General features: G+C 39.8%; 1 long non-coding RNA gene across 1 annotated transcript; it reads right to left on the minus strand.

Annotated features, from left to right (window-relative positions):
• Positions 1-339: 339 nt before the first annotated feature.
• On the minus strand, positions 340-1,746 carry LOC115511768. The gene is made up of 3 exons (XR_003968174.1): positions 1,530-1,746; positions 773-914; positions 340-679 (listed from the first exon to the last, which is right to left on the minus strand). It is a non-coding gene; the product is annotated as an uncharacterized LOC115511768 (long non-coding RNA).
• Between the last annotated feature and the right edge of the window lie 22,007 nt (positions 1,747-23,753).

The raw sequence follows: 23,753 nt of genomic DNA on the forward strand, positions 1-23,753 counted from the left end.
GACTTTGGCTCAGGCCATGATCTCACAATTTGTGGGTTCAAGCCCTGGGTTGGGCTTGTGCCGACAGCTCTGAGCCGAGAGCCTGCTTCAGATTCTGTGTCTCCCTCTCTCTGCCCCTCCCCCACTTGTGTTCTCTCTCTCTCTCTCTCTCTCTCTTTCAAAAATAAATAAACATTAAAACAAATTAGAAAAAAAAAGAAAATGAGTAATCCAACTCTTATCTACCCTTATCCCCCTTCCTTTTTATGGGTAATAAAAATGAGAATGAGAAAAGAAATCAATGATTTGCTCAAGGTCATCCAGCTTATCAGAATTTCAGTTAACTTAAGCCATGTGATTCCTCGATCAAATCCACCTGAAGTATAGGTTATATTTGTATATGCCTTTGTGAATTATACTTGGCTACTTCCAGATTCAGCTGGAATGACAAAAAAAAATCAGAAAAATCAGAAAAAAATTAATGTGCCACTTCAAAGTATATATTCAGCCTGGACTTATCCCAGCAGTTGTCCATCTGTCCATCTGTCCATCTGCCCCAGGAGGTCCAGGCTGGAAGTGCCAGGGGCCCCAGGGATTCCTATGGTGAAATCCTCGAGCCCATTGTCTTCTTTGGTCTTTCATCAGTTGTTTTCCACAAGTGCCTCTTACCTTTCAAGCTCTGCCCATGAAGTTTCTGACCCTGTAAAGGGGAAATCAGACATTTCTAAGTCAGATTTCATTTAGTAATAATATTAAAGAAAAAGAAAAACACCTTGAAAACCCAGTGGCTTACTCGACAACAAGTATTTATTTCTCACGTATGAGTCTGGAGGTCAGCTGGGACGCTGCCTGTCTTTGTTCTGTGTGCGCTCTCATTCTGGGACATGACACGAGCTGAGAGCATAGCCCCATCAAGGTCCTGTTCTCACGGCGGACTGAGAGAACAAGAGCAAAAGGCTGAAGCAAACCTCATGGTAAATGTAAGTTGCTACTTGAAAGGGCATAAATCATTCCCACATAAATCCACCCTCATTCTACCAGCCAAAGAAAGTTGCAAGGCTCATCCTGACTATGGGACATAAAAGCACCATCTACTTGGAGTCATGGCAAGGGTGGAAAAGAAGAAGCAGGTAGTTGGAAACAATAGGGAAACATACCACAGCATATAAATGCTGGCTTGTGAATGATGCTTTCTTGAAGCATAATAAAAGGCAACCAGCTGTACCTGGGGCAGATCGGTTAAAGAGTCTGAAAAACATAAAAACTTGCTCCAAGGCCTTTGCAAGGTGAATAGGAGTTTTCCAGACATAAAAGATTGAAAAAGCATTCTACACAGGAAAAACACTGTGAGCATTAGTATGAATACATTAAATGATCTATTTTGTTCAGAAAACTGTGAACAATCTTATAAGAATGAGTCACATTTGTTTTCCTTTCATCCTAGCTAGATAAGATTCTTCAGAGAATAAAACACACACACACATACACACACTTATGATTCAAGGGGAATCACAGGAGAAAGGTAAGGTTTAGGAAATGGTGTTGCTTACCTAGATTCCCTAAAACGTTCTCAAAAATGTTTGAGACATGACTTAGTGGCTCGGGATTCAAAAAACCACAGAGTAAAGGAAGAGAGGGTATAGCTTAGCTAAAACTTGGCACTAAAGGTTCTGAAAGGCAAGGAAAGAGAAACTGTTACTTATATGGGTCACTATGCTCAGAATATAAAAACAAACCATAAGAGGGTTCAGTTCTGGGTAAAATGGAGTAACACTCACCACCCTGTCTCTCCCACTGAATGCAGCTATAAAATCTGGACAGAATGCAGCTATTTAAAGACTTTGAAAAGTAGCAGGTAGATTAGGAAAATGGACCAAACTCCAAAGTATGACAGTGTTTACCATTGTTTTTCTCCAGAAGCTCCGGCCAGGACTTGGAGGAAACACTGGGAAAAGGAGGTATCAAAGTGGGAAGAGAGAGCCCCAGAAGAGGCCACTAGTTCAGCTCAGTGAGGGGGAAAGAAGTCTACTGGCACCAACAGCAGCAGCACTTGGAAGAGCAAGCATCTAAAACTCTCCAGAAGGAGGACCTTCTTTCCTGATTGGAGGAGCTGTGGTCCCAAAGGAATGGGGGGAGGCTCTGTTGCTTTTTTCCTTTCCCTGTCCTTCCACCTGTTGGCCCCAGACACGAGTGCATTCATGGGAGTGCATGGCAGTGCGTGGTAAATAAAGTCCTAAGTTTCTGACTGCAAGTCTCTGCCTGGAGACTAAAAGAATGTCTCCAAAGAACTGGAAAGCACCAGGAAGGTCCCTGAGAGGGAAGAACACAGGAAACGGATTCCATAAGGTAACTTATGACCACTGAGACTCACCTTGAGCTGGACATGGGTGGATCTAATCCTAAACAGCAAACTAAAGACTTTAAGGACTGAACCAAGATATACACCACCACGAAGTACCTAGAACTGGCCACAGGGTGATGCACATGTGAGATGGATATGAATAGCACTAAAAAGGCTTTGAAAATGGAAGAATATTTAAGTCACATCCAACAGAGGATTGGTAAAAATGTGCAGCCTAAACCCAACTGGGCTGATTGTCTGCTAAAACAAAAAGTCAACACTCTCCCTTGGACTAAAATAATATGTACAGTTTCATAGTACTCAAACATCCAGAATACCACCCAAATCTACCCAATATACAAAGAACCAGGAAAATCTAAACTCACATGTGAAAAGAAAACACAGATGTCACCCCAAGGTGACACACATGCTGAAATTATCTGACAAAGACTTGAAAGCAGCTACTATAAATTTTACTTCTGAAGCTAATATTACGTGATGTGTTAACTAACTGGAATTGAAATAAAAACTGGAAACAAACAAACAAACAAACAAATGCATGAGTAAGAAATTGCAAACACAGTTGGAACAAATAGAGAGATAGAAAATTTGGGCAAATAAATGGAAGATGGAAATAAGAACCAAATAGAAATTTTAGGACAGAAAAAATATAGTATCCAAAATAAAAATCTTACCGCATAGGCTAAATAGTGAAATGGAGATGACAGAGGGAAGATTCAATGAACTTGAACTTGAAAATAGATCAATAGAAATTATCCAGTTTAAACAACACAGAGGAAAACTGTTTTTTAAAAAAATAAATAGAGCCTAAAGAACCTATGGGACAATACCAGAAGAGCTAATATTTATGGCATAAGAAGTCCAGAATAAAAGGAAAGAGCATAATATAGAACAAAGTATTTTTTTAAACAAATGGGTGAAAACTTCCTAAATTTTATGAAATACATAAAGTACAGTGAACCCCAAATAGGATATATTATATATGTGTGTGTGTGTGTGTGTGTGTGTATGTGTGTGTGTATAAATTCATGCCCAGATACATGAAAAACAAATCGCTGAAAACCAAACACAAGAAAATCTCTTGAAAGCATCCAGAGAAAAATGATGCATTGCTTATATGGGAACAATGCTTTTAATTACTATATTTCTCATTAGAAACCACGGAGGCCAGAAGAAGGGAGTGCATCTATAGAATATTCCTCCTGGCAACAGCAGAATACACATTATTTTTTAAATGCCCACAGATATAGCAAGATAGACCATATCCTGGACCATTATAAAATCTTCAACAAATTTAAAAGAATTTAATTCATTCTAGAGTCCTCCAGAAAAAATATATCCACGTTCATATGGTTGCACAAGTGAATTCCATCAAACATTTAAAAAAGAAATAACATCAATTCTAAATAATCTTTTCCAGATAACAGAAGAGAAGGAAACACATATCATTTTAGAAAGCCAGCATGACTCTCATACCAAAACCAAAAGACTGAACAAGAAAGACAACCACAGATGTAAAAATCCTCAACAAAATAGCAGCAAATCAAATCCAGCAATATATAAAAAGTATGACACATTACAAGTACAAAGCTGATTTAACATTTGAAAATCAATCCATGTATCTACAATATTTTAACACTCTATGGGAGGAAAAGCACATGTTCATATCAATTGATGCAGAGAAGACATTTGACAAAATTCAGCATCCATCATGACAAAAACTCTAAGCAACATAGGAACAGAAGAGAATGTCCTCAGACTGATAAAGGACATCGACAAGAAACCCACATCTAACATCGTACTGTGTAGTCAAGTCTAAATACTTCCCTCCTAAGATAAGGAACGCAGAAAGTCCACCTTCCCACTTCTGGTCAAAATTACACAGAATTCTTAGGACAAGGCAAGAACAAAAACTAAAATCCATACACACTGGAAAGAGAGAGATAAAATTCTCTCTGTGGAAAGATGGCATGATTATCTGCATAGAAAATCCCAGTGAATCTACAATAAATATACTAAGGCAAATATATGAATTTAGCAAGGATGTAGGATACAAAGTCAACACACAAAATGAATCGTATTGATATTAGTAATAAACAATTAGAAAATGAAATCTTTAAAATATACCATTTATAATAGCTCCATAAGTATGGAATATTTAGGTATGAATCTAACCAAACATATACAGAATTTTTATACCAAAAGTTACAAAATGCTAAAGAAATATATCGAAGACCTTGACAAATAGTCATATCATGTTTGTAGACTTGCAGACACTGTATTTTTAAGATGCCAATTCTCTCCAAACTAGATTTAACCTAATTTTAGTCAAAAATTTTGCAGGGTTTTTGGTAGATACAGACAGGCTAATTCTAAAATTTATATGGAAGGCAAAGGAATTAAAATAGTCGATGTGATTTTGAAAACCAAGGATAAAGTTGGAGTAATACCACCACCCCATTTTGTCTTAATATAAAGTTATAGTATCAAGACAGTATATAATATTGGGAAAAGGATAGACCTGGAGATCAATAGAACCAAATAGAGAGTTCATAAACAGAATCACACAAATATGGCCCGTTCGTTTCTGACATGTGCAAATGCTACTCGTTTCAACAAAAGGCACAGAGAAATTGGTCACTCATAGAGAAAAAAATGAATCTCAATCAAAATTTCACCCCTTATGCAAAAATTAACTCAAAATGGATTTCAGATTTAAATACAGACTCAGAAGTATAAAACTTTCAGACAAGAAGAAGAGCAATTTTATGATGTTTTCAGTGGCAAAAGCAAAAGTGGGCCAAAAGTTCTTAGATATAATGGGGGAAAAAATGAGTCAATCGGAACAAATCAGCATTAAGCATGTTTGCTCTGTGAAAGATGCTGTGAACGAGGAAAGACAAGCCACAGACTGGGAGAAAATGTTTACAAATCACATATTCAACAAAGAACTTTTATCCAAAATGTGTCAAGAACTTTCAAAACTCAGCAGGAGGAAAATAAACAACCCAAGTTTTTAAGAAGGAGCGAAAGATTTGAAGGCCTCGTGAGGGAGGATACAGAAGGCAATCAGCACCTGAGAAGACGCTGAACGTCGTTAGCCACCAGACAATTGCAGATGAAAGCTGAGACAGTACAGCATATCTATTAGAATGCCCAAAGCAAAATGGACCAACAATGCGAGGCGTGGCCAGCATGCGGGGGGGGGGGGGGGGGGGGGAGAACTCGCAGAGGTTGCTGGCTGGTGGATAAAGAAATTGTGGTTTATGGGGCGCCTGGGTGGCGCAGTCGGTTAAGCATCCGACTTCAGCCAGGTCACGATCTCGCTGTCCGTGAGTTCGAGCCCCGCGTCAGGCTCTGGGCTGATGGCTCGGAGCCTGGAGCCTGTTTCCGATTCTGTGTCTCCCTCTCTCTCTGCCCCTCCCCCGTTCATGCTCTGTCTCTCTCTGTCCCAAAAATAAATAAAAACGTTGAAAAAAAAAAAAAAATTAAGAAATTGTGGTTTATATACACAATGGAGTACTACATGGCAATGAGAAAGAAGGAAATATGGCCCTTTGTAGCAACGTGGATGGAACTGGAGAGTGTGATGCTAAGTGAAATAAGCCGTACAGAGAAAGACAGATACCATATGTTTTCACTCTTATGTGGATCCTGAGAAACTTAACAGAAACCCATGGGGGAGGTGAAGGAAAAAAAAAAAAAAGAGGTTAGAGTGGAAGAGAGCCAAAGTATAAGAGACTCTTAAAAACTGAGAAAAAACTGAGGGTTGATGGGGGGTGGGAGGGAGGAGAGGGTGGGTGATGGGTATTGAGGAGGGCACCTTTTGGGATGAGCACTGGGTATTGTATGGAAACCAATTTGACAATAAATTTCATATATTGAAAATAAATAAATAAATAAATAAATAAATAAATAAATAAATAAATAAAACAGTGCAACCGCTGGAGAAAACAGCTTGGCAGTTCATTAGGAACATACCTTTGCCGTGTGGTGCCCACATTCTCACTCCTAGTTATTTCCTCCGAGAAACAAGAAACATGCCCCCATAAAAAAAAAAAAAGCTGCGTAAATGACCATAGCAGTTTTCTTCATAATAGCTAAAAACTGGAAACAACTCAGATGTCCTTCAAAGGGCGAGGAGATAAACAGTGTTACATCCACATAATGGAACACTATTCAGCTGTTAAAAAAGGAATTAATTAACGATACACACAGCTTGGATGATCCCAACGGCATCGTGCCGAATGGAAGAAGCCAGTCTCAAAAGGGTACATAATGTCTGATTTTATTTACGTGACATCGTCGAAAAGACAAAGCTGTAGCGACTGAGAACAGATTGGCGGTTGGGAATTAGGAAGCTGGTGGGGAGGTAGAACTACAAAATTAAAGCACAAGGGAGTTTGGGAGGGTGATGGAACTGTTCTGTATCCTCTTATGGTGACGCTTACCTGAAAATAGACATAGGTTAAAATTTTACTGTGCCCCTACTGACCATACATTCTACTGATTGTACACCTCCCCAAGAGGTAAATTTTACTTTGTGTTAATTTTTAAAATAAAATGTAAAAAAATACTGGTAAAATGCCTCTAATCTTAGTACTGAGTCCTATGTAAAGTTTCTCTCATATAATATAATTTCTCTCATAATAACTGGAGTGTAACGAACAGTAATGAATACCAAATATCCTAAGGGTGAACCTATAAAGTTATTTATTCATTAGTTTATTCATTCATTTACTCATTTACTCAACAAATTCTTACTGAGTGCTCACTATTTTTCAAGACACTACCAGTCACAGGATTTAGCCACATGTATTGTAAGACTTCAGTTTGAAACATCTTCCAGTGTGGGCTAAGGGCACAACAACAAAACACAAATCGTAAAAGCAGTCCTGCATAAGCTGAACTAATACAATCTGGGTACTCCGCTATCCTTTGCCCTGACTTACATTTAGGGTGGATTTTAGAAGATGGAGAGGAATAAATGGGTTGCAATATGTAAGTATTAGTTCTCTAGACCGAGCTTTTAATAAACAGTAAGTGGCAGAGAGTTTGAGATAATATCCCTGCTAAGTACCTGGAGTGCATTACTCTATCATTTCAGTTAAATCCAGAGCCACTTGCTGGGGGCAATCAGCCCAGCTGGGGTGGAACCACTCACAAAAGCTGAAAAGTCTGATAAGTGCTCCAGCCCTTCGAGAAAGACAATCTGCTGGGGGAAGCAGAAATGGGAAAGGTCAGGAAAAATCTTTATAAGGGACTCAGAAACTATAACTTTGAACGATATAAATTTTAGATATATCCCACAGAATTTACTGTATCAAATGTTGGACCATATACCAGCTCAGTATTGGGAACTGACCACCAAAAATTATTATTTGGGTTTGGGATTTTAAAACAGTTAATTTGTAATTTGTGAAAGGTAAGACCACTTGATGAACTGAATTTTGTGCCCCCCTCCAACCAAAAAAAAGTCATATGTTGAAGCCCTAACCCCCAGGGTGATGGTATTTGGAAATGGGCCTCTGGGAGGTAATTAGGTTTAGATGTGGTTATGAGGATAGGACCTCCATGATGGAATTAGTGCCCTTACAAGAGAAGACACCAAAGCTTCTTGTCTCTTGCTCTCTCGCTCTCCCTCTCACTCTCCCCACTCCTGCATTCTCTCTCTCTCTTTCTGTGTGTGTATGTGTGTGTGTGTGTGTGTGTGTGTGTGTGTGTGTGATTTGAGGACACAGTTAGAAGGGAGCCAGGAAGTGGGCTCTCACCAGAAGCCGACCGTGTAGACACCTTGATCTCAGACTTCCAATCTCCAAAACTGAGAGACATAAATCTGTTTATACCACTCAGTCTGTGGTAGTTTGTTGTGGAAACTGAGCTGAGTAACATCCCACTCCTAGGTCATGACAAGAGTAAAAATCATTATAATTGCTAAAATATACTGAGTGCTTAAGACACAACATATCATTTCACCCAATCATCACAACATCCTTGTAAATTAAGTACTATCATCATCCCCACTTCACAAATGGTGGAATATCTTTCCAAAGTCACCCATCTAGTAATGGCAGGTGTGGGGGGTAGACTAGACCCTGAAAGTGCTACACTTGTCCAATGCAAACTGACATAAGAACCATCTAAAATCTTTACTATTGACCCTGCATTAAGGTGCAAGTTCTAAGTAAGTGCCAATAACTGGGTGCGAGTGGTCTCTGTGGAGATCATTATAGTTAATCCATAAACTATTCCTATCAGTGGAAGCCACAAATAACGTTCTATGATTCCCAGAAGATTTCTCCCAGATAATAAAGTATATAACTAAAAGAGGTTAATGGTGGAATACGGTGTACTTAAATCTTTCCTCTAGTTGAATAACTGAAGTTTGTCAGTGCCCTCCAGGCAAAATCAATGAGGAACACATCTATATTTAAACACCTTAGACTCTTGCCCAATGCAATAAAGGAGACCACACACCCTGAGGAACCATGGACATCTCAGTAAGAGGATGTCAAAAAGAACTTATAACAGATATCGGGATTGCATTAGGTGACTTTGCAGAAATTTCAGGAGGTAAAGTTTTGCTCTGGATTGGATCCTTTCAGGAAGCAGGAGTAATTCTATAATTCTAGAATCATATTTTAGGTAGAAGGCAAGAAGTACAAAGTCAGGCTGGAGCTGGGAGTGATAAAGAAGCAGCAGTCACTCAAAGCAGGCAGGATAGGGAAATATTCAGGATTTGGGGTTTTGCCCAGTGACCGTGTTTTGTAGACAAAATTACAGAGTGGTTTTGTTTTATGTCTCACTTCTTCATGGTCACAAAATGACCTTGTCCGATGGTGCTCTGGAAGGTTCTTGTTCCAGAGGACAGCACTAAGTCCTTGCTGTAAGACTCAGACCAGCTCCTAGAGACACCGATGCCCCGCTGACAGGGCCAGGCCCACTCCCAGTTGGCTGGGGCTGCTTTTCTCTTTCTCAACCTAAACCTTTCCTTTCGTTCTCATAAAATATGGCCCTGGGAAAATGAAGTTTGCAATATATCAATTAGGTAATTGGCATCGAGTTGCCTTTCAGATGGAGTGTCTAAGAAACTAATTAGCATGTAATTGTAAGGGAATAGTGTTGTCTTTTAACAAAAATGTGATAGATCACTCTCTGAATCAACAAGCTACATATTATGTAGCAGTGGGTGCCCTTTCAAAAATAACAAAACCCCTTTTAGCATTCTTCTTTGGCACACAGATTACAAAATCATTTCTCGTGTTATCAAAATGCATCTAAATGTTTTCTTAGTGTCCACTGAGTCTTTCCAAGGAAAAAAAGGAAAGAGGTCACAGAGGCTAAGGAAATATTTGGATTTCAGTAGAAGGGATTTCCCAGTGGCAAGTATAAAGGAAAGAGTGTGGGTTTTGGAGTTAGATTATTTTTGTCCAAAGCAGTGGCTGGACCACATGGCATGTGTGACCTTGAGCTTGTCATTTAAACTTTCTGTAAAATGGACATAACAACTATACCTAGCATCACAGGTTAAAGATAATTGAGATAGAAAATAAAACACTCTGTAATATCCAAAAGCATTCTAAATACTGGTCACATTGTTACCACACATATAAAATACAGTGCTATTGATTTTAAACACATCACTGATTTCTTCAAAATAAGGATAATGATGTGAAAAAATAAACTGATCATATCAGGGTATCCCTTTAAATTAGGCACAGAATTTTTTTGATTTCTAAAAAATTCTCTGAAATTCAAAGCCAGTTTATATAAGATGTTTACCTCAGAAAAGTTAAAAAGATTCTCTGAGAGTCATATTATCTCCTATCTAACTGGCTCAAAGCCATTAATGTAAAATAAATGACCCACAGTATCATATTGATTTATTATTTCATCTTGTAAAAAATATTCCAGTCCTCGGGGCTCTGAGGGCATATAATTTTCAAAGACGAATAAATAGTGAGACTAACTTGAAATTAAAGGCACAGAAAATGGCTATGTTCTGTGAAAGCGGGTTAAATAGGTAGTTCAATCCATATGCATGTATAAACAGAGAATTGGAAGTAGGAGTCTCTGCCTGGCTCTTTAGGTGCAAAACCTTAAGGAAGAAAAGAAACAACTTAGTGAATAAACAATAGACTTGAAAGAACATGTGATGAGCAAGGGTCTGAATGAAATTCATTGGGTTGTCTGGAGGAGGCAGAAATAGAACACATGGAGACTGGTGGAGCTCAGGACAAGAGGTCCCACCATGAAGACACTGTGCATATTGAAGCCAAGTCAGGACGCAGCGATGGCCCGGCCTCCACCAGGCAGTCCAGGCCATTGCTAACGCCCAGAAGCACCATGGGTGCAGAGTCAAAGCCCATACACCAGCCAGTCTCCTGCTGCCTACACCACAGAGCTACACCAGCTATCCTCCCCATTGGAGTTCAGCAAGGAGTATCCTTTGACAGCAGCCAGCATTGACCAATGGCCATTGACCAACCAGTAGAAGTGACACCCATGAGAGCTCCCAAGGCTCTGTTTGGTCTCTATCAACCTGACTTTTGTGTAAAGTCCCCTTGTCCCGAGAAATTCACAAACTCCAGGTCTGTATGGGGATGTGAAGCATGACATCTGGTGAAGTGGTCAGGGTGCAAGAGAAACCCTACATTAGCTGCAACTGAGCAAACCCAATCCAAGATGCCCCTCTCCAGGTAAAAATGTATGTTGAATTAATGAGGTAAAAAAACAGAATTCCCATCCTCCTCCAAATATCCTTGAGGATCCCAAACTTCCAAGACAGTTGTTAGACCAAAGAGATTACCACACCGTCCTAGTCATTTCTGATCCTTACCGAGTCCCTTGATAAAGAAGTCAAGTTTTATTTGGGAAAAGTAGAGCAAATAAAGTAGACTTTCAATCAGCATTTGTCAATAATTAATTTTTTTTCATGTTTTTATTTATTTTTGAGACAGAGAGAGGCAGAGCATGAGCAGGGGAGGGGCAGAGAGAGAGGGAGACACAGAATCCGAAGCAGGCTTGAGGCTCTGAGCTGTCAGCACAGAGCCTGACGCGGAGCTCGAACTCACGGACCAGACCGTGAGATCATGACCTGAGCTGAAGTCGGACGCTCAACCGACTGAGCCACCCGGGCGCCCCTAACCGATAATTAATTTTTGTGAACAGATACACATTTAATGGACTGCCCTGTGCGCACTCTACCCTTCCTCACTGCGCATCATCAGCAGAGTTTAGAGGCTTGACCCTGCTCCAGGGTGAGCACTAAGCAGACTCTACCAACAACGGAAATGTCTTCACCCATGCGAGCATCAAGAAGCCCTCCAAAGCCAACAGCTCATGGCATTTCCGAGGAAACAGCCATCATTTCAGGAAGAGGCGTGTGACTCAGATCACGTCAAAGAGATATCAGGGGAAACTTTCCAGAGAGAGGGAGTCACCGGTAGAAATGTTTTCTCTCTCTTCTGCCACAATTGTTGAGAAAGCAGATAGCTTCAGGATTGAGGATTGTACCTTGAGGATTGTCAGAGATCCAGCTTTAGCCTGAAGCCTCCACTGGAAACAGCAGACAAAATGAAAAAAATCTGGATCCTTTATTGCACCCTATGCCACTGGATCAACCTACCCTGATGCCAGCCCTGCTTCTGTTAAGTGACCGTATATAGTTCCTCAACAATTTAAGCCAGTTAAGTTTCTGTGACTTGTGACCAAAAGCAACCTAATTGATACATATGGCTATGATGCCAGTTTAAGGAAATTCTATATTTGTGGCTTTAGAGGCCAAGCCATTTCCTATACATAGAGCCGATTTTCACCTGAAAATGCATCCTGTTCTGGCATTTTCCCAAACAATGGCTTGTCCCTCAGATTAAAAACCAAAAAGAATTAGAAGGCCTCAGGAGAGGATCAGAGTTAAAACACCCTTTCTTGGCCCTGTTGCAAAGGGACCAAGTGAAGAAAGGTATTTTCTGGAAACAGAAGTGAAACGTAATTGGGAAGCTGGGACATGAGGGAATCTGGCTGAGATGTTCTTTTAGGAGCAATGGTCAGGTTAGCTATAGCTACAGCTATAATATTGTATATACTGGCTGTAATTTTCTGCCTATAACTTCTGTATTTTATGCCTTTGCTTACCTATAGTACTTTAAAATGTCCACTTTGAAAGCTCTAGTCCATCTCTGCTGTTCTAAGAGAAAATTGAAGACCTTTTAAGGGATTGAGTGTGTATCCATAATGGTATAGGAATTCAAGCGGGAAGACTCTAAGAAAAAAGAGAAAAATTAGAGCACTGGATGCTGACTACTCCCCTTTGGAGATTCTCCTCCAGGGCTTGACCCAAGAGGTCCTAGGTTTTATTTTGCTGATGAACATCACGTCCCTTTGTGGCACTCTGCTGACCTTGGGGGGTATGTTGGATTATAAATGGACCAGACTCAGCATCTAGATGGCCTGAGCAGTCATCTTGGTGACAGGTGCATAGTCCCTGTGTAGTGTTTCTCCCCTCAAGAATGCCCAGGTTACCAGAGTTGCTGTCTAGGGTGCTCATAAAATCCTCGGGCATGAAGCACACCCAGTCTACAGGGTGAACTCGCTTCCTTTCACGAGGCACACGCAGCTTGAAAAGGAGGTTCTCTGAATCAGTACCAGAACACCACTTTATAGACGTTAAGACCCTGCCCATCCATTTTAGAGGATCTTGCACATTCTAATTTCAACAGAAAATCAATATATGGAAAGTAATTCATGTATCAGCACAATCAACAGTACACAAAGCAGAGACTAGTAAAGTAAGCTTTTTTTTTTCTTTTTTTTTTCTTTTTTTTTACTATTTGGAGTAAAAAATGTTATGGCAATTTTTTTTTTTCTCCCAGTTGCTCAGCAAAAGAAAATACAGTTTTCAGATGCCCACCTTTACTGGCTGGCTGTAGATCTATTTGACTTTAATTGCCTCTTTTTTGTAGCAATTTTAATCTGCTATATGAATGCACCAGGCTTAGTTACCAAAAAAGCTGCAGAACCATTTCATGGGGAAAACAACAAAGTCCCTGAAAGAAAACAAACCTAATAAACAAAATGCCATAGAAATTCTTAGCAATGTAATTAATGTTTTTTTTTTAATTTGATTGGATTTTTCCGCGTGTCTCCAAGCAATTGCACACATTATCAGTTGCTTCTTGTGCAATTTTAATTCAGAGCGACAAAACTATTTTTCAATTCTAAATAGACTTTTAGAATTAGCTTACTGTTTCACTTTTACAACTTATTTCAATCCCAAATACATGTTTTATTTGAGCTTTTTAAAAAAATTATGCCATGGTATGAAATAGTCAATCTTTGCCCTCAAGTTTTGGTCCATGGTTATATTTTTCTTGTTTTAAAGTTAGAAAGCACTCAAGAGAGACACAGCAGCACTCTCCTTTAGAATGTCTCAGCTATGTACTGTATTTGAACATGATTGATATTATGTAATGTTTTTGAGTTCTTTTGAAAACAGAAAGTCCAAGACATCAAAGAAAATCTCTTAGATATGTACCACTCCTTTGGTTAAAAATGGAAAGCTAATCTTTGGAGCAGGAATTTGTAGTGACGCCAGATCTCTGCTTTTGGTTATTATTATTTTTGTTATTGTTCAGTAACTGATTCATAGGCAGTAAAATATAGGACACCCCGAGACCCATTTTCAGCACAGCAAGCGTTATGGGATTTTGCCAGGCAACTTGCAATAACCTCACTGTGCAATGAGAGATGTGTTTCCACCCACCATGCTGAAATTGATGCCAGTAGGACTGTACTCAGAATACAGTAAAACTGAAACCAATAGGCTACACCATCTCTGGTTGGGCAGGTAAAGCACAAAGACAGTTGAAGATTTGGTAGGGATCAGTTAATTTGGACAAGGGATACTGTCCTACTGAAATCATTTAAGTCCTAATTAAGGTCTAGGAACAACTCTTCTCAATGATCAAATTAATTATATAATTGTCAGATATTGCTTGCAAGTGTAGACAGGTCTGTTTGCATAAGGCACAAATAAATGTGATTCAGATACCCAGAAGTTCTGATTTACCAAGGTTGCCAAGATGGTCTGTGAAGAGTGGATGAGGCAGTTCACTTCCCTGATCTTTCTAAGGCCATTAGATGACAACTAAATACAGCTAACAGAGTCATTGGTTACACCTCATTCCTTGAGGAAGGTACAGACTTTTGAGGTTACGCATTCACACATCCTCTTATTCTTCCCACAAACGTGTAGTGGGACCATATGAACAAGGCACTGTTGTAGAGGCAGACACAAGCCTGCTGTCCCGTGGCTGTCCACAAGAGGAGGAGTGACACGAACCAGGCAGCTGTCCATTCTATTTCTACTGTAATCACGGCACGACCTTCAGAGCCAGACAGACGTGGAGCACAATCTGGGCTCAAATCTCAAATACTTACCCCTTGTGTGCCTTTGGGCAAGTCACTTAATTTCTCTGAGAGTTGATTCTCTTATATGTAAAAAGGCTATAGTAATACCTTCCTCACAGAGAATTTTAGGATTCAGATAATCTTGGAAAATACCAAGGAAAGTGCTCAAGTGACAGTTCTCATTCAAATGATGACAATGACAACGATGATGATGATGATGATGATGGTGATGACAAGTCTTAAATGGGTAAGGAAGATAATTACTAGAACTTTAAACAGCTATAGTTGACTATATGTATAACTTAAAGGATATCAGAAACACTCTAGCACTAACCTCCAATGGAAATATACCCCATCTTGAAGTCTATTCTTTAGGAATTAATGCCTTTGAATCAGGACCTTGTGCCCTGTTAAAATGCAAAAGCAAGGAAGCAGGAACACACATAGATATTTTCAGTGATTAACATCTTAGGACGAATTATTTCATTATGTCCTAAATGGAGGACCCACTTGACAAGGCTTTCATTTGTGGGGAAGAGGAGGAGTAGGTCCAGAGTATAGGGTATTGTCATCATGCATATATGGGCCTGCACTGTTAAGAGTATGAAGACCCAGAACATGTGGTCAAAAAAGAGAAAGGGAGAAGGAGAAATGACAGTAAGTGGAAAGACGGGAAATTTTTAAATAATGGCTAACATATGACAAAGACTATTCTGAAGACCTTAGAGTCTCACAATAATCTTTAAGGTATATACTATTCATAATCCCAGTTTACAGCCGAGAAATTTGAAGCAAATCAATGTTAAGTAACTTCCCCAAGATATACAGGTAATGTGAGTGGCAAAGCCAAGATCCATGCTCCAACAGCCTGTCTCCAGAGCCTTCTAATAACTGTCCCCAAAAGGCTCTTTCAGCTCTTTGGTCACATGACTGGTTTGAACTTTGTGACATTTAGCCAGTGTATTAGGGTTCTCCCAAGCAGAACCAAGAGGGCATATATACGTATTATACATAAGTATATAGAAGTATTATAAGGGATTGGCTCATATGATTATGGAGGCTGAGAAGTCCCATGATCTGTCATCTTCAAGCTGGAGGTCCAGGACAGCCAGTGCAAACCTGAAGGTCTCAGAACCCAGGGAGCCAATGGTGTAAATTCTCAGTCCAAATCCAAAGGCCCAAGAACCCGGAGCATCAATGTCTGAGAACAGGAGAAGATGATATCCCAGCCTAAGCAGAGAGAAAATCTATCCTTCTTGTCTGCCTTTTTGTTCTACTCAGGCACTCAATAGATGGGGCCCACCCCCATAGCCAAGGGCTATCTTATCTTCTTCACTCAGTCCACCGACACAAACGCTAATCTATTACAGAAACACCCTCACAGACACATCTAGAAATAATGTTTTGCCACTTATCTGGGCATCCCTGAGCCTGGTTAAGTTGACACAGAAACTTAACCATTTCAGCCAAGATTTTCAACATCCTTGGTATGTTGAAGTCCACCCTCGGAAGCAATGAGAAGGCCCATTTTGATATCAGGAAATTTCTGAGCGTACAACACAAGGGTGGAAAATAGCAATAAGACCAAAGGATTCTTGTGTCCTACTACTTTGATGGACAATGTCTGAAGAGAGTACAATATGTGCTGACCTACAGGTAAGGCATTTTGAAATCTCTTTATAAAGAAGGGACGATAGCTTACCTTTGAGCACAGCTGTTAAAGTGTAGTAAAAAGAGAAAGGGAGTGTTTTTTTAGACAAGGCAAGACATTGATGCTTAACAAAACAGGGCTCCTATATCCATCTCTGTGGTAATAGATGGAGCAGGAACACTACAACTTTTACTTTCTGGCAGTAAGTGCAGCTGTGATTGTATTTGACATTGGAAGCCCAAAGCTCTGCAGAAATTTCTGTGATGCAGGAGTTTGGGAACATGGGCAGGGGGTGAAGGGACAAGGAGCATGTGAAATTTCTTAGCTAAAAACAGGGACAGCTGAGGAACATCTTGTGGGGTGGGGTTTGAATCTTTTGCTCCCAATCTATGATAGTTCTCAGGGGGTTGGCTTGAATTAAAACTAAAATGAATTCCTCACCCTGGAGACCAGCATGTCCTTTATAGTTTCCGGCTTTAGCTTGGGACAACTTCTAAGTCTTATTACTAATGTTCCTCTTTGCCATCTCAGCTCAGCTGGCAGAAATAGGATGTTAGCTCCCCTACTGAGGAGGATTACGAATGAAAGTCAAGGATCAAAACGTGGGAGAGGCCTTTTTCCTCCCCATAGACTAATGTTATCTTTTAATTTTCATCAGTGTTATAACTGTGGGGGAGGGTATAAAATCAAGAAAAAGAATGGAGGAAGCTGGCACTTCTAAAATGACTTCGAGACCTATTAAGAAATCAAAGCCAAAATATTCCCCCGGGTATGATAACAGTTTTAAAGGAAGACATTTCAAGAAATGTTTTTCTTCATATTCACAAAACCTAAGCTTCCCCTCCCCATAGTATTCTATGTTTTTGCAACTTGTAAAGACTTCAAAGAAAAAGAGTAAAAATATAAGCATATATTGTTTTTAGATTGCATTTTAGATTATATATAAGAGTCTATGTTTAGATTTTTTATAAATATATAGTATATAACATTACATATACAATATATGTAATCTAAAACACACCTTTTTTTAATGCTTATTTACTTATTTATTTTGAGAGAGAGAGAGAGAGAGCAGGAGTACAGGGGCAGAGGGAGAGAAGGAGAGAATTCCAAGCAGGCTCCACACTTACCATGGAGCCCAACACGGAGCTCGATCTCACGACTGTGAGATCATGACCCGAGCTGAAGTCGAGAGCCAGACGCTTAACCGACTGAGCCACCCAGGCGCCCCTAAAACACAATCTTTAATCATTCATTATCCCTCCAGTCTTATTCAGTAGGGACAGAATAAAAGTTGAAGTTATCAAGCATATTAAAATAGATGAAGAACACTTCTTCAGGACTATTCTTTATGGAAATATTTTTTATTGTCACAAAAAATGTTTCTAACCACTAGAACACAAAAAAATGTGCAGATATATAAAAGCTATAAAAGTTTCTGAGAACTTGTAGTTAAGAGGAAATCTACCTCTAGAAAAACACACACCCCTTTTTATGTATATAGCTCTGTGTGAATCACTTTGAAATAGGAAGAACACAATGATACAGTAAAAATCAAACCTGATTTTAATCAACTTTTTCATGCATAATAAGGTTATTAGGATATGCAGTTTTGACCTCTTGGTAGATTTATATGTGCTTGCCTGAAGTTTTTACACTAGAAAACCCAGTCATCAAATATCTCAACTTTGTTGGGAGAGTTTGCTAGTCAAAGCTCACTGCAGCTCTCACAGGAATGGGGAAATGCTCTCTCTACCAGCATCCCCTAGCAGGAATGGAGGATTTCCATCCTCACCAAGGATCCATTTGTGCCCTCTGCAGCAGGCAGTGGGAGGTACCTAAGTCTATTCCATATTCTAAGGCCTATGTGAGACTAGAAATCATGCAAGCCAAGTGGTCAGGAAAACTCCTTGTATTGTACGTTTCGTCTTATTGTCCCCAGATAGACACATACTGGTCAGACCATGTGTACTGATTTTTCATGCAAGAAATATGGTCACCATATGTTCAGATTTCTATGTTTTACCAAGTCTATTTCCTCCTCCCCACCCTTTCTTTAGCAGTTTATGGTTTCTTTTCACTGACAAATTGCCAATTCTTAATTTATAAAACAGACTAAGTGTAAAGTAACCATAGTGAGGAAACCAAAACAAAGAAAAATAAAACAAAATGAAATAAGAGATCAAAATATTTCCCATCACAGAGGTATGATCTGTTCAACCTTGGAGCCTCAAGGGGAGCAAAAACTACTCAGAGGTGGCCCAACTATGATGCTCTATGTTTTATATCTGTTTGGCTGGGGTGGAGGAAGAGGGTGGGGAGACTTGTTCAATTTGCAAACAAGCCAGCTTCCTCAAACAAGTGCAAAGGAACTGAGAGGTTATTGAGCATTTTGAGAGAACACATTTTCTTAGTCTGACTTTGTTGACATAAAAACAAAATATTTCAGATTAGGACACCCCAAGAAATTCCCCAATCTGCTGTAGTAGTTAAAAGTGTCTTAGTAGGATCTCATGAAAGTAGTAAGCAAGTACCTTTCATCTGAGGTTCTCTCCTCTCCTTCAACTCCTCAGATACTTGGAGCTCTCTCCCAGACTGTCTTGTTAAGTCTGACATCAGTTAGAATCCCCCATCCCAAGACCAAGTCGCTGCCCTGATTGAGGATTACAGATTCTCTGTTCAAGATTAAATACCTGCCTATTCTCACATGCTAAAACTTCAGTTATTTGTCTAAATCCCACCCCTCTCCAAATTGAGGACAGACTTGATCAGAGAATAAAAGGAGTGAAAATGCTTCCTGTATCATAAGGAATGTTCTCCTTTCCTTTAGCTTACCAGTGGTATTAACCTACCCAAGAATGTTTGCTTGAAAGGAGATGGCCAGAATGAGGATATGGAATAGAATTTGCAGAAGTGACCTTTGCTGTGTATGCCTAACATGGTGTAGGAGAGACAGATGTTGTCACTTCCTGCTGTGGAAGCTTGTAATTTATCAGCTCTCAGGTTGCAGGGATGAGGAGAGACCACCCTCTCTGCTTCCAAGCTACTTTTTATCCTCACACTGTCTCCAGGCTCACAAGTTACTTTGATGTCTTGATTATCTTCCCCAGCAGCTTTGTGCTTGGGATAGTGTCCCAAATAAGGGCCATAAGCACTGGAAAGGAATGCTCCCCTCTCCCAGGTTTAATTTCTACTGCCAGTCCCCATGGCTGGCTGATGGTGTTTTGATTGGTGTTAGTTCATCTCTGAGAGTCTCTTCATCTCTGGAAGCACTAGTAATGACAAAGTCCCTGAGCTGCAGAAATAACAATCGGTCCTCACTTCAATATCTTCACCAAGGCTGGGATACGTGAAGAAAAGAAACCCATTGGTGAAGAGTCAGTGGTCAATAACACATTTTGGCTTCACAGAACACTTTTGTTCCAAGGTCAATGAACTGTGTTCAATCAACTTTAGATAATCTCTTCTCTCCTTGCTTCACCCTTCCTTCCTTTGATCCTCAAGGCTATTCACCATTCCCCTAAACTGCTAAGAACATTCATGTCTCTATCTTTTCCTCAAACTGTTCTGTCTAGAATTCCTTATGACAAACTATGTCTGAAAAGAAAGCCAAAGAGAGATTTTGAAGATAACTCCAATGGTGCCCAGTCCAGATAGACAGAAGGAAAGTGGTAGCATTAAGTGAATTAAGATGCAGACACAGTGAGGGACAGATCTGGGAGGTAAGGGGATAGAGGAGATAATAAACTTGAGGACCTGTTTAAGGTATCTAAGGACCCATCTTTAAGGTATCTATGAAACATTTCGGAAGAGAGATCTATGTAGCAAGTAATTCAGGCGGAGGTTGGGGATGATGATACATACATGAGAATCGTTAAAGCAATGATAGATTAAGAGATTTTTAAAGGAATGATAGTAGAGAGAGAAAATAAATAAGATGAATGGAGACAGCACCTTGGTAAATGCATGAAAATAAGCACAAAAAATGTAAACAGTGTAATAAAATTCCCCCAAAATGAAGCAGACAGGTACAAGAACCAGAAGACTCCTTGGTCACAGAAGCCAAGGAAGGAGCAACAGTGTCAAGTAATAACAAGATGCTAAACAACAAAAGAACTGAAAAAAAAAATCATTAGATATGGTAATTAAAAGATCAAGCAAACCTTGAGTGGGAGGCACCCAGTTAACTTTGGCATGGGACTGCCTAGGTTTGCACCCTAGCTGAAACTCTGTGACCTTGGGCAGATTATTTATTCTTGCCTCTGCGTCCACATTTATAAAATGGGGATAATGATAGCGCCTACTTTGGAGAGTTGGCATGAAGATCATGAAGACATGATCGTGAGGTAACATGTTTCAAGTGCTGAAACCACTGCCTGACACAAGCTCTACATGGATGTTTGCTACTTATTCATTATTATAAGATTTCAAGGAGTCAGAAAGCAACACATAGATGGTCTAGCATATTAATCTTTGAAGAAGCGTGGCAATAAATTGAAAGGCAGAAATAGGGCACTATCTTCAGTAGGAAAAAGAGTACAGGCACGTTACCTTTTGACTTTTCCCCACAACAATACCAAAAGTAAAAGAAAAGAATATCAAACTCATGGATAGTTACAACATAAATACTAGTAACAGGGAAACTGAAGTTCTTGTCAAATACTAGAAAATAGCACCAAAGTCCAATGGGCATTCCTAATCTGACTTTTTTAAAACGTAGTGGTCAACACCTATTGGTTTCATTTACCAAAGGCATATTTTTATTTTCACCAACTCTGTGATTATTTACCTTGGCAAATCAAGTATCTATCAAGTTTAATCCTTAGTCTCATTGTCTCTAGTATGGTTTCAAGAAGCACATGTTGCATTAAAATAGATTTATAAATAAAGCAATTCACTCTTTCCAAAGAAACATTAAGGAATAACTAATCTAAACAGCACATGTTATTACTTTAAGTAAGAACAAATGGAACACTTGGGTGACTTGGTTGGTTAAGCGATGGACTCTGGATATCGGCTCAGGTCATAATCCCTCAGTCATGGGATCAAGCCCCACGTTGGGCTCCACACTGAGCGTGGAGTCTGCTTAGGCTTCTTGCTCTCCCTCTCTCTCTCTGTCCTTCTCCTGCTCTCACTCTCAGTCTCTCTCAAAAACAAATAAATGAACTTAAAAAAATAAAGAACAGATTTTATGCTTCCCCAAATAATTTTACCTTAACTCTGGGCATCAATCATCTCATAAGGCGTAAACAAAATAATTCTTCTCTTTAATTATGTAAATCCTTAATTACATCTGTGAGTGAAAAGTAGGAAATAAAGTAAGGATTTGTTATGAGGAATATAAGGTACATTTTTCAAATTAAAAAATGACTATAGTTTTTTAGTTTTCCCAGGACTCAGTGTCCTTTTGCTAAAACAGTATTCCGTTGTATTCTTATTCCTTACCCTTACAAAGCTTCCATTCACATCAAAAGTATGTTCAAGACCCTGACCTTGATCATAAAAGTTCTCTTTGTCTTCATGATTACATCTGGTAGAACTTAGCTGGCCACCTGCTATCACTTATTTTATTTAGTATCATACAATAGTTTGACCTGTTCCACAGAGCCTTTCAAGTAAAGTTTCGTTGGGATATTTTTGTTATGCTTCTTTGTCTTTTTTTTTCTTTTTGAAGTAAGAGAAACTAAGATCACAGGAAAAGATTTTTAATTTTTAACCCAATTAATGAGTCACATTTGGAAAGCAAAACAACCAGGGTTTTCACAAGCAAGTTATCAACTGACCATATAGAGACCAGCAGAGCCTGGCAGATGTGCATGATTTGTCAACGTACCTACGCCATGGGCCACCAATGACTCTAACAAAGAATCTTAGTCCTACAGCAGGTTCCTTTTTGAAAGGACATTTTTCAGTTTCTGAGAATTTGCAAGGACACAAGCTTGACTTGGGAAGCAAAACTCATGAACAGGGATTGATTAAATATAAGCAGAGTGTCAAGCAGTGGGAAACTGTAAGGGCAGTCAGAGTTGGGGAAGAAAGGACATCAACAGTAAGGAACAGAAGTGAACATCCACCTAACTGGAAAGGTAGTAAGGATGAGGAAGCTTTCCGGGTAGCAAAACTGCAGGCAGGAAAAATCCCAGCAGCCACTTCTGCCCAAGAAGAGCAAACACTGGCACCTGGAAGGGTCCCCAGTAACAGCTCAAACGTACACCTTCCTTTAGATGCGCCATGTTCAGTCACACACTTCTTTTTTCAATTATTTTTTTAAGTGAGTAGGGGAGGGGCAGAGAGAGAGAGAGAGGAGAGAGAGAGAATCCCAAGCAGTCTCCACACTGTCAGCGCAGAGCCAGATGCAGACCCATGACACCATGAGATCATGACCTGAGCTGAAACCGAGAGATGGAGACTTAACCAACTGAGCCCCCCCGGGCGCCCCACATACACTTCTCTTTTTATCCGGAACAACAGAGGTTAGTTATAACTTGACATTTTATATCTCTTATAACTCTCCTAAATTTGTAAATTATAACAGAAATGTCTCATATGGCAACCTAAGCACTAGACTGAAAAACAGAAAAATGGAAACTTAAAAATGTGTGCCCCCCTCCTCCAGAAAGAAATTCCTGGGTTTTTTTTTTATGGTTTATTATGTATGGTTACAGACAATTTTCCAAAAATATTTGTGCTTCAGGTTTTCTTTCCCCCAGAATTGTGCTGCTGCACATGACACCGAGCCCTGTGTGACCCCAGGGAAAAGCTGACCACGGTCTCCCCGGTGAAGAGTAAGCAAGACAGCTGCTGCCTGCAGACGCTGGTCTGGGGAACAGACCTGATCCTGGCTGTGGGTACTGGCCACAGATCTGAAGGGACATCCGCCCTCCTGGAAACTGTTATGGCTTACTGCAGGGTGTTTAATTCTATTGATAAATTGACTTTAAAATGACATAGCTGATTAAGCCATTTCAAAAAAATAGCATGGGTTTAGACTGAACATTGTACTAAAAAAAACCTGGTACTCTGCCTCACTGCCAAATTTGCCAATTGACTTGTTTTGTTGGGGGGGAGGGGTAGTCAGCCCAATGGCCACTCACCAGTTTTCTGGATCATTGATATGGCTGTACAGTTTCCCTCATGCTCCTCAAGCCTGTGACCGCTAACTCCACAACTAGACATGCAAGGACCTTGAAGGACACTTGATAAACCATATTCTATCCCCCATCAGGTACCAGGGTTGATCCAAGCTGCTACTTTTTGGTTACTGCTTATTCCAATTTTCTATTCAGTCTTTCATTCTCTGACCCAAATGACGAGTCAGCAGAAATTGCACAACTAAATCCCGTAACACTT

This window comes from Lynx canadensis, chromosome A1 (assembly GCF_007474595.2).
Source record: "Lynx canadensis isolate LIC74 chromosome A1, mLynCan4.pri.v2, whole genome shotgun sequence".
Taxonomy (NCBI): Eukaryota; Metazoa; Chordata; class Mammalia; order Carnivora; family Felidae; genus Lynx; species Lynx canadensis.